Source organism: Carlito syrichta, unplaced genomic scaffold (genome assembly GCF_000164805.1).
Source record: "Carlito syrichta isolate Samal-C Ts95f unplaced genomic scaffold, Tarsius_syrichta-2.0.1 Scaffold303208, whole genome shotgun sequence".
Lineage (NCBI taxonomy): Eukaryota > Metazoa > Chordata > Mammalia > Primates > Tarsiidae > Carlito > Carlito syrichta.
The window spans coordinates 744,030-762,080 of NW_007247304.1; the positions used below are offsets into that span (position 1 = coordinate 744,030).

General features: G+C 33.9%; 1 protein-coding gene across 4 annotated transcripts in view; it reads right to left on the bottom strand.

Moving 5' to 3' along the window:
- ERBB4 (erb-b2 receptor tyrosine kinase 4) overlaps nt 1-18,051 on the bottom strand; it is a 750,739-nt gene that overhangs the window by 657,178 nt on the left and 75,510 nt on the right. The window lies entirely within an intron of this gene.

Consider the following 18,051-nt stretch of genomic DNA (forward strand, 5'->3'; position numbering starts at 1 on the left):
CCACTAATAAACCCAAGATGTTAAAGAGTAATATGGAAATGCCATATATGGATTCTGCTGATTAAGATTTTTAAAAAGCTAAGCTGTTTGAACAATATGTTAATGTACAAAAATTATTTTATTCCATACTTACTGAGAGTTTGAAAGAAGGAGATAAGTAAATATTGCAAGGCAGTGATTTCTTTTTTTCTAACTTTAGCACCGGGACTGTTTATTTTGATATGCTATTGTAAAACTTGCAAATAAAATACGTATATTCAGGAGTGGCACAACTTTGGGACAGCATTTTAGTAAGCTGTTTTAATAAGAACTGACAATAGACCAACATATGTTTGAAATCAGCATTGGGTGCTAGAAAAAATGCAGAGCTTCCCAGCTTTATATTCCAACAAATATGAGCAGACACGGACCAGTTTACTATAAACCCTTCATCATTTTTATGTGTTTAAGCATGAGTGTATTATCAGATGGAATCGTTTAGATGTAGACATAATTTTAATAAAGTAGTCTTTAGAGGAAATTATATTTTTATCTATTCAGAATAAAAGATGAATAGGAAAAAATTGCTTGTTTAGTAGCATATCATTTTTCAGAAGGGGAATGTTGGTACTATATTTCTACAGATTTCCAAATGGAGACGATTCTTGATGAGTTTAGACATATAAGGGCATAAATGGACGAGAAAGTGGTTTCTAAAATACAAAACGATGAGAAGAAATACTTATATGGGACTAAAAGAATCATCAGAGAGAAAGGTTTTTGTTTTGTGGTTTTTTTTTTCTCAGAAAAGAAAAGGAATAAAAAAAATGAAGAAAGGAAGGAAGATTGACCCCCCCAGCCAAAAAATATGCAAAACAAAACAAAAAGCTCAGCAAGAGCGAATAATTTCACTTCCGTTTGAGAGTTGATAGAAACCTAGGAAAAGATACTGAGTAACTTTGAGTCTGTTCATTTGGTTACCCTATATATCACAGATTAAAACTAAATAAATGGTTGGGAGAAATGTGTTCAAAAAAAATAGAAAAACGTATCATTATAATCTATTTGAAAATATACCATAATGTTATGGTACTGATTTATATTTCCAAATCTTTCATTTATTCTTTGTGCATTTTAGATTAGCAATTAGAAAAAAGTAATGATGCTAAGACTGCTTCTCTAATGAATGTAATAGAGGACCTTTGGGATCTCAGAGAGAAGGTGGGTATGTAGCTAATCATTTGTACTATTAAAATAATATTTTATTAAATTGAGTAAGCATCTCAAGGCAACCAAAATAATATCATTATTAATTGGAAGACAAACAATTAAGAACAAAACTTCCATGTATTTCTCAGAGAGCCTACAGATTAAAATATGAAAAGTAAAGTCCTTGACTAAGATTTATATTTAATGAAAGAAAATTATATATCTTTTACAATGTGGATCTTAGAATTTATAAATTAAGTGTATTTTAAGAATAAATTGAGTTATTTTAATTTTGTTCCGGGAAATGGTAAAAATTGTACATGACAAAGAGTAACTTTGGCAATATGGGTATTACCAGTAGTAATGATTTAAAACAGTGACATGGAAGCCATATTAGGTAATAGTTAAAAATACAGGCTCTCAGGTCATGGAGACCTTAGTTTAATTTAATATCAGCTCTGCCACTTATTAGCTATTTAATCTTTGGTAAATTATTTAACATCTCTGAGCTTGAGTTTACTCAAGTGTAAAATAGGGATATTAATACCAAATGAGGTTTTGAAGATTCTATAATAAAATAATATAAGGAAAGTACTTAATGTCTCAAAAATTGCAAGAAGAATCTCAATAAGTCATAATCAATGATGAATCATTATGCGTCCTCTTTTAACTACAGAAGAAAACAAAACGTTTTAAACAATTGTAGGTTTAATGAAATGTAGACACAAAGTCTTATTTCTTGTCTATTAAAATCAGTAGGGGTTATGAGCAAGTCTGAAGACAGTATGCATCCCGCTGGCTGTATACATAATAAAGATAATGACCCACATATTTAAAAAAGCTTTTGTGTTAGGTTACTAAACTATCTTTTTTCCCCTCATTTGTACATGCCCCTCCATAGAGACGTCTCTGTAGGAAATATCAATTATGCATTTTCCCCACCTTTCCCTGCATTTGGTTTTTTATTCTGTTTTTCATTTTATAATGACTTAGGAGTAAGGCAAGCAATTAGCTCTGCATTTGACTATCAAACTATCTAGTGAACACCATGTACAAAGAAGAAATACATGTCTAATAAGTCAATATGGCTTTATTCATTGAAGTTTTCATAGTTCTCCCTATTTTCATATCATACTAGGGATCAGAAAAGGTAATAGTTATAATACTTGACTAACTGACAAAGCAAAAGTTATCCTTTAGACTTAATGTTTGGTGGGAAAATAAAACCAAAGTGATCAGTTCAATGTAATTTATCTATTGACTACTTCAGAAAGTTACCAAACAGGCAAAACTATGGGGTTATTTTTCTTTTGAAAAATAGGTAATGGGAGTATATAAATGTATACTCTCATCATATAGTTATATAACTTTCATAAATAAAGTTACATTGGGTATGGAGATGAATAAACAAAAAAACTGAAGGAAAATGTTTTCGTTTAATCAACATTAGCTTATTTTGTCAATATAGTCAAGATGTTTTAGTTTTTTTCTCTTATGAAATCATATGAACTTAAACGTTGTGGAAAAGATCCACTAATGTTTCTCATATTTGACTCTAAGAAATACATGTGACAATGGTGCAAAAATGCTAAACCAGAGGGATAGTTTTACTTGAACAAAGTGAATGTCCACCTTTTCCAAAATTCAATTGTGTGTTGTAGTTTTCAGGAAATGAGTCTATGAAAATTAGGTTATTTGTACATTGTTTTCTCATCCAATATTTTCTGCTGACACAGTAGGAAAATGTCTTAGATAATAACTCGGGTAAAGGCATCTTTTAAATGTTCATTCAGAGGCTAATAGTTTAATAATAGAGAACGTAAATTAGCTCAATTCTCATCTTTGGGCAACCCTGTTAAAAGAATGATCACTTCTAAAATTCAAACCTGTGTCAATTCTTTTGTTTAAAACCATGAATGAGCCGGGTTCGGTGGCTCAGCCTGTAATCCCGTGCCTTTGGGAGGCTGAGGTGAGTGGATTGCCTGAGCTCGCGGGTTCGAGAACTGCCTGGGCAGCAAGACCTCATCTCTACAATAAATCAAAAAAATCAGCCGGGCGTGGTAGTGCATGCCTGCAATTCCTGCTACTTGGAAGGCTGAGGTGGAAGGATTGCCGGAGCCCAGCAGGTAGAGGCTGCGGTGGCCGGGAGCGGCGACTGCACTCCAGTCTGGGCGACAGAGTGAGACTCCAACTCAAAAAATAAATAAACAAGTAAATAAATAAATAAATAAATAAAAATAAAACCATGAATGACTCTCCAATTCTCATAGAACAAAGTCCATGCTTCTTAGCATAATTTGATTCTACTTGTATATAAGTTCATATCTCATTCCTCTGTCACAACTCAACTCCTAGGGTTTAACATGCACTAATGTCAAGTTATTTGTAGCTGATTGGACGTATCTTGCTGCTTTAGAGGGTTATGGCTTTACATCCCTTAGTCCTTCTCTCTGAAATGTCTCCTTCCTCTACCCACTCCCAACTAGTCCCTTCCGACTGTAACATATCCACCCTTTAGGACCCACCGCTCAAGAGTTATCACCTCACTAAGCCTTTTCTGATGTCTCCAGATGAGATCTTTTTTCTTCCTGTCCCCTGTCAACGATGTGACATATATACATTTCACTCATTGATCATGTCACACTGTGCTGTTCCTACTCTTATATTTGCTACCCTCCTCTATCAGACAATAAAATCTTTGAGGGCAGGGAATATGTCACTGCACTGTTCTCTCACTAATGTGAGCTATTTGAGGGCAAAAGTGTTTTGTTCACGTCGTCGATACCTTAAGGATCTAATAGTCGCTGGCATATAGTATGCATACTGCAAATATAATAAATACTACAAAGAATAAGTGAATGAATGAGTTCATTTTATTCCCATTCCTAGCAAAGTACCTGACCCAAACGGCATATAATAAAACATTGCCAAATCCAACTGATACTAAAAGGAGTGTTGATTATTATTATTATTTTCATTTCCTATGGATGAAAAGAAGACAGCATTTCTTAGTGATCATACATATGCCCCCCCACCTGGGACATAGATAAGTAAACACTTTATGAAAATATTCTTAATTCTTCCTTCATTAAGCAAAATTTCTGTCCATCATATATCAATAATTAATTAACATGCTAAATCTTCATATCAGTCACAAATCAGACAAAACTAACAAGTGATGAGTCCCCTATAACAACCTCATCATTGTCTACTTCAGGTTCAGATTGAGAAAAAAGTTTGCTGACTGATCCCAACAGTTCCTTTTCAAAGGCTTCTTCTGAATTCTGAGAATATCTCCCATCAAAATTTAATGTTAAAAAAATTGGCTAAATCCTAGTTCAATTTTTTGTCTTGTTATGGCAATCTGAATGCTATAGTTCCCTAGTAAGAAAGTTGAAAGTACATTTTTTATTCTGCTTTATTTAAAAATCATATTTTAGCAACTCTTATGTACAACATTATACCAGACACTGTGGGACCATAGAGAAATAGTTCAAATCACAGATAAACAAATTTCCATCTTATGCTTATGTGTACTGTAAATTTAGATTCCTTAAAAAATACTAACCTTGATTGATATCCTCTGACTAATATCTCTTGATTAACACTCTGATTGAAAGCTATGATTTTCTAAAGTCTGGAGATAAAGAACGAAGAGATTCCCACTGTGCATCTCAACGTCTCTAAATAGAAAAATAAATATTAGAGATAGTGAGATGCAGCTAGAGTTTATCAACATGAAACATAATTCAGGGGCTATTTCCAGCCAAAATAAATAGGGGCTACAGTAGAGAGAAGTACTCAACTATTATATTTTTCCTTTACATTCTCACCAAGAATCAGCTTATAATAGAAACAATCTCGAGAGTTTTATTTTTTTTTCTGTTTGTTTATTGGCTTTAAGTTTCATTTCATTTATTTAACAAAAGTTTCATTTCTACCACTTCATGTGTAGAAAAATCAGCAAAGTGCAGAGGTAGAGGTTGACACCTAGCCTGAACTTTTTCTGCCTATAGTTTCCAGGTTCAAAGATGAGCATGGAGCCCTGTCATCTCAGAGAATGAACCTGTCTGGGAGATAAGAATGAACATATCTGGAGGATGAGAATGAACACATCTGAAAGATCATAGATGAAAGGAGGTTTAGTGTAAGGAAGACAGTAAATGGATAATGTTAGCAAGAAAAGGTAATTTCAGCATCTTAAAGCAGCACCAAAACAGTTATTTTAAATCACTTGCATACATGCATTATAAATGTATCCCAATGTGTACAAAAAGTACTTAGTTATCACAAAATAAAGATGCAACTAATTTATTGCTAATAACATTCAAGGTTTACATGTCCCTTACGTGAGTTAAAATAGATACATTGGGTTTTCCGTTGCAGAAAAATACAGAGAAATGTCACAATCTGAACATCTGGATAAAAATGACCATTCTCTTAGTGATAGCAATGTCATTTTATTTTGATATAAACTTCTTATATGCAGATTGATTCTGTGGAAATTACAATTTTTTCAAAATACATGGAAAGAGAAAAACAAATTAAAAGTTAAACTTTTCTATGGAGCATGGTAAATCTCATAGAGCTTAAAAAAAGACTTTGCTGTTTGGTCTTGATATTTTTATCAAGACTAGATCAAGTTTAGATGGGCATCAGGCAATGGGATCAAATATTTCCCAAGATACTGATTCAAAAGGGCACTACAACAGAAAATGTTCTTAGAATCCTGGGATTTTGGAAAAACTTAGCCATTGCATATCTTCACATTTAACTATTTTACAAAAAGTATTGTTCTTTAGTCTTTTACGTATTTAAAGTATCCGTTGTATTCCATGTATCATTTTCAAAATAGTGATGTAATATATTATATATTATTATGGAATACATTTTCTTTCGGGTATTAGAAACGTGAGACACCGCTTTTGAAAAATATAGAGAACTTTTTAGTATCCTTTTTCATACACAATATAAAGTTCATTATCCTAGAATATCATCTATTATATTTGCATTATTGGTTTAGTGGAAATTTTTTTCTCTTATAAAAAGTATAAGAGAAAAACTAGTTTAAAATATCATTGAATAAACAGTTGCTTGGTGATTAATTGGATTAAGTAATCAATATCTAACAATTTTATAATTTTAGTCAAATATGGCCCTGCCTTTAGGCTTTTCGAAGGCTTTTACTGTAACTGTGGTGTCCAGCTGCTCTCTACTTTAACCAAGTCCCCGTGGTTACCAGCAACGTATGTGACTGAAACAAAGAGAATGACAGTTTAAAAATATGTGTCTAAAATATCTCTACCAGAGACCTTTTTCTTTTCTACTTGGTGTGTTCCAATTCTCAAAACAATTATGAGTTACTCATGAATCTTTTCTTTCTCCCTCTCGGTAAAGAAAAGAAAACAAGATTTTTCTGACCATTGATATGTTAAGGCATCTTCCTTTTTCACCATATGTAGAAATCATGATGTTAAACTTATCAAAAAGAAGGTAAATTTTGTTATATTTATGTGTAATATTGCTCAACTAAGTGTCAGACTAAGATTTTAAAAAATGAGAATGACATAAGAACACTTGTATTCTCATTTATTTAAGCAAATGCCTTGTTCTAACATTTGTCTTTATTTCACTGGACATGAGCATTTTCCCTAGGGAATGATCCAGGAAAGAAAAGAAAAATAAAATTAAATGTAACATAAATATGTGTGTGTGTGTGTGTGTGTGTGTGTGTGTGTGTGTGTGTGTGTGTACATGCATGTGTGTGTGTATTTTTAACCATGGTGATTCAGATTTTCTCTGGAGAAAGAAACTTAAGGCTTCTGGAAAATTGGTGGTTTGTGAATTGTAGTGAATTCAGATAATCAATATTCTTCGTAACTCTGATTCTATCTCCAAATGACAAATGATTTATTTTATTTAGTGAATATGCAATAAGTATTTATTGTATTCCAAGTGCTTGTTAGTTTTTGAAGGACAAAAGAATGAAATAAATAATTTCTGCTTCCATGACACTCAGTCTAGCAGAAAAAAAAGGAGAGAATCTCTGCTAAATCCCAAACACTTAGCACAGGAAATTAGTAGATATTTAGTGTATATCTATGGAATAAAAAAATGAACAATTGTAAATAAATAAGTTAATGAGCAATTATAATATGTACTATAAGCCATTTGTGTATAATATGTATACACATATATATGTCTTATATGAACTATAACTATATTTCAGACTATTAATTGTATAATTTATACCCACTGTCTTTGAATTAAAATATATTTTTGGAAAGTTAGAAATAGGATTAGTTTTCTTCTTGTATAGTTGAGCTAACCTCTGACAACTGTAATTCTTCACCTTTGGTGAATAGTCTTAAAGAGAGGATAATTTACATGGCTACATTTTGCTTCTTTAATGCATAGTACCTCTTTTATTACAGACTGAAGACAACTATAATTAATATTTTAAAAGAGAGTCACAACATAATTTCATAGATTTATTTTAAACTTTTAAGAACTTCTCATTAAGTAGTGCAAAGCATTGTTCAGTAACTCTCTTATGCTGAAGAGCAATAATCATAGCCAGCTTTAACTGAACAATTATCATGTGCCAGCTTCTGTGATAACCATTTTATATGCATTTTTAATTTCCCAACAACCCTGCAACACAGAAATTATTACCTCTCTCATAATAAGGAATATAATGTTCAGAGAGGTTAATAGAGTCAGCACATGGGATTGTTCTGATTCCAAAACCTGCGCTGCTTCGACAGCAGAGATGCCACCCACAAATCCCCTCCAAAGAATCCATGTCATTACAACCACAGTCTCCTGTATTTAGCTGCATACAACCAACAAAATAAACAACAAAATACACCCAACCATCTTCCACCTCCAATAGATTTATGTTATGGAAACTGCATAAGTACATGGTTTACCAAATTTAAGTGATCTAGTTTTTTTAGTGTTCAATTTTTTCTTAATTTCCAGAAGATAAATGTGTCATAAAATAAGAAAGACACAAAGTGCATGCTAGTCATGTAATGTTTATATAAATGTTTTCACCTGAGAATGCAATGTTTAAACCAGTTCAGTTTCCTTTTAAGTTAGAACTAAGTAGATCATGAGTATTGTTACTTTAATTCTACTTATATTAAAAATGTATGTTGTTTTTTAACAGTTTATATCAATGTTTAATTGTTGATGAAGGAATGTAATGCTATTATTGAAACGCTGTGGTATGTATTTTTTTCTTTTTATCTCCACTAATTTTAAGAAGGAAATTGCTTGTATATTCTTCACCATTATGTGGTTTATTTTACCTCATAACACATTCTGATCTGAACATTAATAAGAACAGAATTTTAAACTGCAGTTCTCTGTAAGGAATATGTGAAAGTACGAATATTGATGGCTTTACAGCTTGCTATCTCAAATTAACAAGATACAACTTCTGCAAGGATTATAGTTCTCAGAAATCTAGCACTTATTTGTTAATTGAAAAACAACTTAAAATAGTAAGACATCATTATTTCTAACTTCTCTCTCGTGGCTGTCCCACATTCACCTCCATATATAGCATAATAGCTCTTATAAGTGTTGATCACAAGCATTTGGTAAATCCATATACATGGAGTAGAACAGCTTAATGAGCTTCTCTCTGAACTTCTCATTTTGCCTTCAGGCTGTTTATGACCTACCTGCTCTCATCTGAGACTACAGTCTCCTCTCCTTGGGCTCTGCTTCATAGACCTTCCACTACAGTCAGATCAATCTCTTTTCGGTCATCTTCAATTTTTGCTTAGTTGTCTTCCTCTCTTCCACCGACAAAGATTCTATTTACTTTTCACCTATCAGCTCATCAAATATTGCTTAACTACTCTGTCCTAATCTGAATTCAGAAACCTTTTGAAACTGACCCAACTGATCCTCCTGGTCTTAAAACTTGAGAAACTTACATTTGTCTTATCTGAGTTCCTTTTTCAGAAAACCAACTATCAAGTCTTCCAGACAGTATTAAGGAACTGAAACTTACCAGATCACCTCATTTGGACAATGAGATGCTAGAATCTTCATCCATTATGATTACCTAACCAACCACCTGCTACCTGTTGACCAACTCCTCTTCCTTATCCCTCCCTAAATCCTGTTTTCCTGCACGTAGATACATTTCTTCCCTGTTATATAAACTCTACTTTTAGTTGGTTGGGGAGACAGATCTGAGACTGATCTCCCATCTCCTCAGCTGATGTCACTCAAATAAAGCTTTCTTCACTGGTAATGCACTTGTCCAAGTGATTGTCTTTCTGTGTAGTGAGCAATGGAGCCTAGACCCAAACTCTGGTATTTCAATAACACTTTCAGGAGAGATCTTCTAACAAGCAGAGTCTGGGAGCACAGTCCAATATCAGACTTTTTTGGGTCAAATCCCAGTTCTACCAGTAGGAGATATCCGTTCATCAAGTTACTTAGCCTCTGTGTCCCAATCAGTATTCCCATCTGTAACATAAATGAATAACAAGAGAAAATGAAAATTGAATGTGTTGATAAATGTAAAATGTTTAGAACAGTGTAGCATATGGGTGTGCTGTTATAAAAACAAAAACAAACAAACAACTGGTAAATGGGTTACAAAATTGTAGCTGTGTACGACTAGCAGCAGTGTTTAGTTGTTGCTGTTTTTTCTTATAATCTATTTAGAGGTCTTTACTGTAAACAGATATTTCTGAGCTAATGAGTTTGAAAAAATTAAGGTTATCCACTGGTATGAAAATAAAAGAGAAAGTACTAATCGTTTCTCAGAAGGAACTGCTCAGGTGTGTTAAAGAATAATTATCACCATCTTCGGTTTACAGAATTGTTCACATACATTAATTTTAAGTTAGTTTAATTTTAAAGTTTTTAGCTCATTTAATGACCTGGGAAATGCAAAATAAGACAAAGTTGAAAAAAATAGCAGGAACATAATCATATTACATAAAAAGATAGCATCTCATACTCAAATTACTGTGTTCTTCCATAGCACACATGACTGAAAAATAAATTATGAAAAGGGAACCAGAAAATAACAGTATCAATATAGAATATCCTATTCTCTACAAAAATCTCAAAGACATTTCTGGAGTGTCAAAGGCATGTCCTTCAATATTTAACTTTTTCACTCTTTGTTCCCCATCTCAAGTTGAACAATACGTTAATTACCCGATGAAGCGTTATAATTACTCTAACAGCTCCACTCTCACTTATAATTACTGCATCAACACTTTCTTTTTCATATGCTTCAATCTATACCTATTACATTGTCATGATGAAGACACATTAACATTATAATACCGTATAATTAGCTGATGAGCAATTAAATTATTCCACTGCTCTTGTTCCTCTTTGCCAAGAGGTTGCTTCCAAGCTGTATTATCTCCTCTTTCTCTTCAGTCTGCTTTAGTGATTCTCCCCCCAACCCACCCCAAAACAAAGAAGCTCATAAACTGTGTTCAAAGCATTTTGATTCCAAATTCAGAAAGGATAAGTATTCAAGTTGTTGATGGATGAAGAAATAAATTGGCATTATAGGTAAATTTCCATTTATCTTCATTTTTGTTCTATGATAAAAAAGAATTGCAAATCTACGTAACACAATAAAACACTGTAGGGTCATTCTTTCTAAATATTAATCTTTTGTGTGTTGAAGATTAAAATCTTCCATAATTTACAAAAAAATTTGTTTGGATTATATTAGATTCTATCTGAAATAGAGCCGCCATGAATTATTTTATGAATCTTTCAAATTAGGCTTTCAGGGTAGCTTTGAAGTTGTGGAGATTAGAAACATAAACTCACATATGGTTGTGTAGCTAACTATGAAAGTATACTGTCCAAGGAAAACAACCAGGTGCTTTCCTTTACTACTTTTTTCCTTTGCTTGTCTTTGTGTTACATATCAAAAACGTATCCTTCTATCTGACTTGTTCAGTTGGCATTTAATCTAAATAAGATTTCCTTCAAGTGCCCATGATCTTTCTTTGTGATTTTAATCTCTGGTTTTCTTAAGATTCCTGTAAGGAAACTGGCTCTTTCTCCTTGGTTAAAAACTTATGTTTGTTCAAATAAACTTTGGATCTAATCGGAATACAATTTTAATGACTCTACAACACTTGGCATCCACATGGTTTACCACTGTGATTACTTGCTGCATCTATATGGCAACTAGTTTGGTTGTTGTTTAGTCTATGTTTTATAAGAGAGCTAAATCTTTCTTAGATAATTACTTCGGAGTAACATTATAAGCTATGAAAAAAGTGGAATTCATTTTACAAGCAGGGCCTATTCCAATAAAATGACTTTTGTTGTCTCAGCTTAGTTTCCTTAGCTGTGAGGCAAAGAAAAAGCTATTGAGTACTATGGTCTCATATGCAGCAACTTGCCTCTTCTCTGAGAGGAGCCAGATGGGCCCTGCCAACTTCAGAAAGTCATTTAAGACTATTGGCATCAATATGTTTGGAAAGTAATGACAAACAAGTTACCTCTGACTTGATACAGGAGACTGACTAAGGCCTTACTTAAGTGATAATGACTTCAGCTGTAATCCTGCAACTTTCAAAGTCCTTAACAATAAGTTGATATTTTTTAACTGACAAAGACCCAACTCTCATGTTTCACATGGGTATATAGTTGATTTTGCCTCAGGTCAAAGATAATCGCCCAACCTCTGACAACCTGTATTAGCAATAACATTTGTTTCTAAATTGTGCTGGAAAAATGAAGTTTACCTAATCACTAATGAATGAGAATCTTTATATAGAGCAAAGAGGTGTATCAGATGTTAAGCTGGTCTACTGACAGATATTACAGTTCAAAAGGTATCAAAATGCAATCAAGATTAATGTGTCAGGATTTTAGATAGAATGGTAGCTGTGATAATATGATGCTCTTACTCCAAATTCAAATTATAACTACATTGTAGTTAAGAATCTTATATTGATTTTCATTATTTATATACTGTTATGATACTGACTATTTTTAGCTCTAATAAATAGGGTTCCTGGAATATATGCTAAAAGCAAAAGAATACATGAATAAGAATTAGGGTGTAAGAGCCTGGCCCTTGAATCAGGCCCTGCTCCAATACTCACTACCTGTGTGACCTTGAACAAGATACTTAATCTTCCTAAGCCTATTTGCAGCTATAAAATTATAGCAGTAGCTATCTTGTGAGGTTACTGGAAGGATAAAATGAGAAATTTAATGTAAAGCACTTAGCACAGTACCTAGCATAATGTGATCACTCAATAAATATTAAATATTATCATTGTTCACTATTATTAACCTAAAGGTTATTTTCTTTCTGTTCTTTGAAAAACACGTCATACAAAGTTCATAATCATCAGGTGCAATCATTTCTCATAAGATATTTGATCTGGAAAAGGTCTTAATTGGTTTTTATTCCAAGTGCTTTACGTGCATTGTCTAGGGTCATAAATTTAATTAGTATCCAACCCAGTACTACACAGTATGTCCTTACTCCCAGTAGTATATTTTTTCCATGATACCATTTTATTTAATAGATCTATAGGTTTTTGCATTGTTGCATTCTAGTCTTTTAAAAAATATACAATTCTTAACCATATAAACAGATGACAACTTGTGAACAAAATTTTAGTTTTGCAATCACCTCTAGCCCATCTGGACTCCTGCCATTATTCAAGGTAGAAAAACAATTTTATTTTATTCTAGAAAAGAAAACCAAATTCCTATTTCAATATGGATATTTCTGCTGTCTATATTCAAAATATTGAGTTTTTGCTAGTTCATCTCACCCTCCTCCCTTTTAAACAGATATTGCCAGAGCTCTTGTATTTCTTTCACAATGAATTATTACATCTAATAGTTCCTGAATCTATTTTCTCCCATATCCAGTATTACTGTTCTTATATCACAATGAATTTTAACATCTACTGGCTATTGGAACACTCTCTTCTGTATTTTGAAGACTATATAAATTCTTAATCCCTAAACATGAGCCTTTTGTAGTAATATTCAATCCTTCAAAAAGAATCTAATGCTTCTGGTTTGTTAATGTTATCTGGAGGATCTTGCCACTGCATCTCATAATATTGATACCCCTATGGTTGAGGGAATCTCTGGTATTCTAAAGTCCTAATAAAAGGAAAGGGAAAAAATAGATGACTCTGACTGAAGCTGGGAAAACATTTTCTTTTTTAATTCCTTTCAATTCCAACTGTTATGTGCTGTTGAGTGGGTGGAAAGCTACAAAGATGAACAAAACTCCCCCAGATAGGTAGGAATTCAGTATCATCAATGTCTCTCAGCAATGGGGAGTTTAAGATCTAACAGGCCTAGCCGGCCTCAGTGGCTCAGCCTGTAATTCCGCGCCTTTGGGAGGCTGAGGTGAGTGGATTGCCTGAGCCCGCGAGTTCGAGACCTGCCTGGGCAGGTGAGACCTCATCTCTACAATAAATCAAAAAAATCAGCCGGGCGTGGTAGCGCGCTGAGGCGGAAGGATCGCTGGAGCCCAGCAGGTCGAGGCTGCGGTGGCCGGGAGTGGCCACAGGACTCCAGTCTGGGCGACAGAGTGAGACTCCATCTCAAAAAAAAAAAAAAAAAAAAAAAAAAAAGATCTAACAGGCCTTTGACACTTTGTTACTGATTATGTAATAAGAGTTAATATCATAGCCGCCAAAAGTCTAATTTTCCCTACTGTTTACTGATTTAAAATTGTTATTGGATCTCACATAAAAGTATTCTAAATTAATTATATCTTCTCTGACTTCTGGGACTTGGATATCCTTGGAGTGATGGTCAGACACATCACATGAAAATAAAGCTAACATTTTATCTTGGTAGTACGACTTCCAATCAGTTTCCAAAGCTCATTCCCAAATAAAATGATCTTCAGAAGATCCAAGTTGCCATTGAAGTTTTGGCCTCAGCCAGGGTTAAGTAAAAGTAATAACATCTGGAAATGAGACTTAACAGTACCAAAACATGAAAGGTCAATAAAACTTCAGACTGATAGATGAACATGAATAAGCTTCTTTCCCCTGTCCTTACAGCTGAGCGAACCTCTTCTGTGTCCAAGAAAAGCTTTTACTATCCAAGTAGTCTGCTGAAATAACCAAGAGTGACAATCAGCTTCCAGCTTCAAAAGGGAGCCTCACATTCCCCGTGACACTTCATTTACAAATGACCAGTGATGCATTTCCTGCAGAGATGAACATTTGTAGCTACATTCCTAACCACAAGGACACCGATATCAAGCTCTCCTACTGTGTAACACCAATATGTTCTATGGGACAGATTATCTTAGACTCAGTGGTATTCAGGGATTCTCTGATTCCACCCCCCACAATTCTCATAATCTACAGTTTGCCTTTGAAATTGAGAATTCATAAATGAATTTGGAAACCCAACCCATATTAACTTAGTTCAGACATGTGAAATGGAGGGCACGAGCCTGATAAGGATGGGTTGGAATAGACATATGGAAAATCTAAACATGGAGAGACTGAGTTTTTATAAGACATGATGAAAAGGCAAAAGAAAACAGTTACAGCAGGTGCTGTAAAAGACCTAAGAGAATAAACTAACCCTTCACTAAGGGAACTGAGACCCCAAGAGATGTAGGTCATTAAACCACATTTGCACATAGTAAGTAGTAGCACAGCTAGGAATTCAGTTTTCTGACTCTAAACCCTTTGTAGCTAGGTGTGGTGGGTCATGTCTGCAATCCCAGCACTTTGGGAGGTGGAGGCGAGAGGATTGCCTGAAGCCCAGGGGTTTGAGACCAACCTGGGCAACTTGGTGAGACCTCGGCTCTACAATAAATCAAAAAATTAGCCAGGCATGGTGACTTGTGCCTGTAGTTCCAGCTACTTAGAAGGCTCATAAGGAAGGATCACCTGAGCCCAACAGGTCGAGGCTGCAGTGGACATGAGTGTGCTACTGCATTCCATCCTGGGCGACAAGAGGAGACTCCGACTCAAAAGCAAACAAACAAACAAAATACCCTTGTAACACTAAATCTGATGAAGCCGTATTTTGCTGTTTGTAATTTAAATGTGTGCAGTTTTTAAAAGAACATGCAAGAAAAGTATGGGGGGGTCTATATCTAGTATTACTTCCACGTAAATTTCCATTTATACATCATATACAACTTATCAATGGTGTTGATTTATCTATTATTTACCTTCAGATTCATCAATTAGTATGAAATTCAACTGTACAGAAGGACTTTGTATGACAGTCCAGTGGTTCTTATAGTTTTCCACCAAATAAGGAATATCATAAAGCCAGGAATGTGGGGGCTATGGCACAAATCTGTCAGATCTAAAGGAAACATTTCTCCAAAGAATGAATTATTATCTTAAGAGCCACATAACATTTTCAAATTGCTTGTTTTCATGGGAAAATGCTTTTCCCAAAAAGCTTAAGGCAAATCAATGCTCCAAAATACATAAAAGGTTTGCTATGACTAACCCTGTGGAATTCTGTATGGATTCAGGAGTTCATATTCCTTGGACATATTGATTATAAGCTATTTCTCTTTCCAGTTTGGAAGCCTACTATAGAAATAAGTACAAAGAGTTGTATACAAAAATAATTCATACAGAAAGTACTTTTTCCATTTCTCTATTCCATGTAGTAGCAATTCTTTTCCCAAAAGAGACACAATTTAAGAAAAAAAATTGCATTGAATTTTAACTGCATATTTTATATTGTGGCCCTAAAATACTTTTTAATTTCCTACCTCTAACACAATTTGCAAAACAAAATCTACCCAGATTCTCCAGATTGTTCAGCAATGTTAAATCAAATATTTACTGATTTTTGTATAACACTTGAGTATCAATTAATCAAAACGTCTAAATTATTCTTTTTAGTCCCAATGGCTTATCTAAGTAGATTTAGATAGGACAAAAGTATAAAATATGCTTCCCAAAAATCATACTATTTTCATACGATTTTTCAAGAATGGAAAGAGCTGTAACCTTCTTCTAATTATGCCATTTTTCCACACTTGAAGGTTCTCTTTAATATTAATTTTTAAAATAAATATTTATAAAATGGTTGATACTTGATGATTCTGACATTGTCCCTGTTTTCATGTAATTTAGACTTTAGTGATCAGACAATAAACAAACATAAATGAAAAGCATATTGTGACAGGTTCTCTGCAGAGAATTGAAACAATGTGGCAGGAGATTGATGCATGTGGAAAGGGTTACATTTTATTGGGCGATCAAGAGAGGATTCTCTGAGTGATCATATTCAAACAGAGCCCTAACTGACAGACAAGAAAATCAATGCACGTAAAGTCAGAGAAGAAAAGTTTTAGGAAGCTAGAATAGCTATGACAAAGGCCTTTGAGCAAAAATAGAAAGAGTACCTCCTAGCTGGAGCAGCGTGGGCAAAACTAGGTTCTACAGAATTTTATTTTACAAAACAGTATGGAATTTGACTTTTACTTTAAGTACAGTGGGAACACTGGAGTTTTTAAGTAGTGGAGTGATGATGCTATATAGTTATTTTAACTGTTTTATTTTATTTTATTTTAAAGATGTGGAGCACAATTCAGGGTTAGGTATACAAATGTTCATTATGCAGGTACCCTTGTTGATGAGGCGTGCCTCTCCCTCCCCTGGCAGTTTTCCTCAACTGTCATTCACTTTCTTTTAGTATTATGATAATTGTTCAAGATCTGCTTATGAGTGAGAACATACGGTATTCTGTTCTTTGTGTCTGTGATAGATCACTGAGTATGATAGACTCTAAATCCATCCAAGTTGCTGTGAAGTCCATATGTTTGTCCTTTACAGCTGCATAATATCCCATTGTGTATATGCACCACATTTTTTTTATCCAGTCCAACTTTGATGGGCAACACGGTTGGTTCCATGTTTTTGCTATTTTGAATAGAGCTGCAACAAATATATGTGTGCAGGTATCCTTTTGGTAGAATGACTTGAGTTCCTCCGGGTGGCCCCAGAAAACAACAAGGATTAGAGAATGAATGGGAAGAGTGTATTTTGACTGTTTTAATCCTACTGGTAATTGTGTAAAGTAAGGATTGTGAGGATTATGGCTGGAAAAAGTAAGAAAGCTATGAAAGTAGCTTGTGATTTGGAGTAGGGTGCTGGGAGTAGAGATGGAGACAAGTCAACATATTTGGGGTATGCTTTGGAGGAAAACAAATCAATGAAACCAGTTGATAATTTTTATATCAGTGGGTAAGGGAAAGAGGGAAATCAAAGGTAACCCCTACATGTTTGACTTAAGCAACTATGTAAGTGGGATATAGTGCCATGATTTCAAATGGAGGACTGAGAAATAATGAACTGGAGTTGGGGAGATGGCAGTTAACAATTCTGTTTTGACTTTGTAAATTTTGAGAGCCATAATCTTTGTTCAAGTGCAGTTGTCCAATAGGCAATTGTATATTTAAATCTGGAGTTGCAGGGAGGTGACAAGGCCAGAGAAATATATTTGGGAAGCACAGGCAAATACATAGTATTTAAAATCATGGAACAGGGTGAGATCATTTAAGATGAGTGTTTGCAGAAAAAAAAAAAACACTTAAGCATTTCAACATGCAAAAAATAAGAAGAGGAAAGCATCTAAAAAAGGAGACTGAGACGTTGTTATAAGTATATCTACTTGGAAATACATATATATTAAAGACAGTTAAAAGTCCAGATAACAATATATATATGTACCATATGTATCTAAATACATTGCATGTACAAGTATGTGTGCAATAGATGCTCAATGAATATTTGTAAATATGTGTATCTATGAACATACATATACATATTTACATACCAAATGAACTAGGTATTTGGAAAATTACACTCA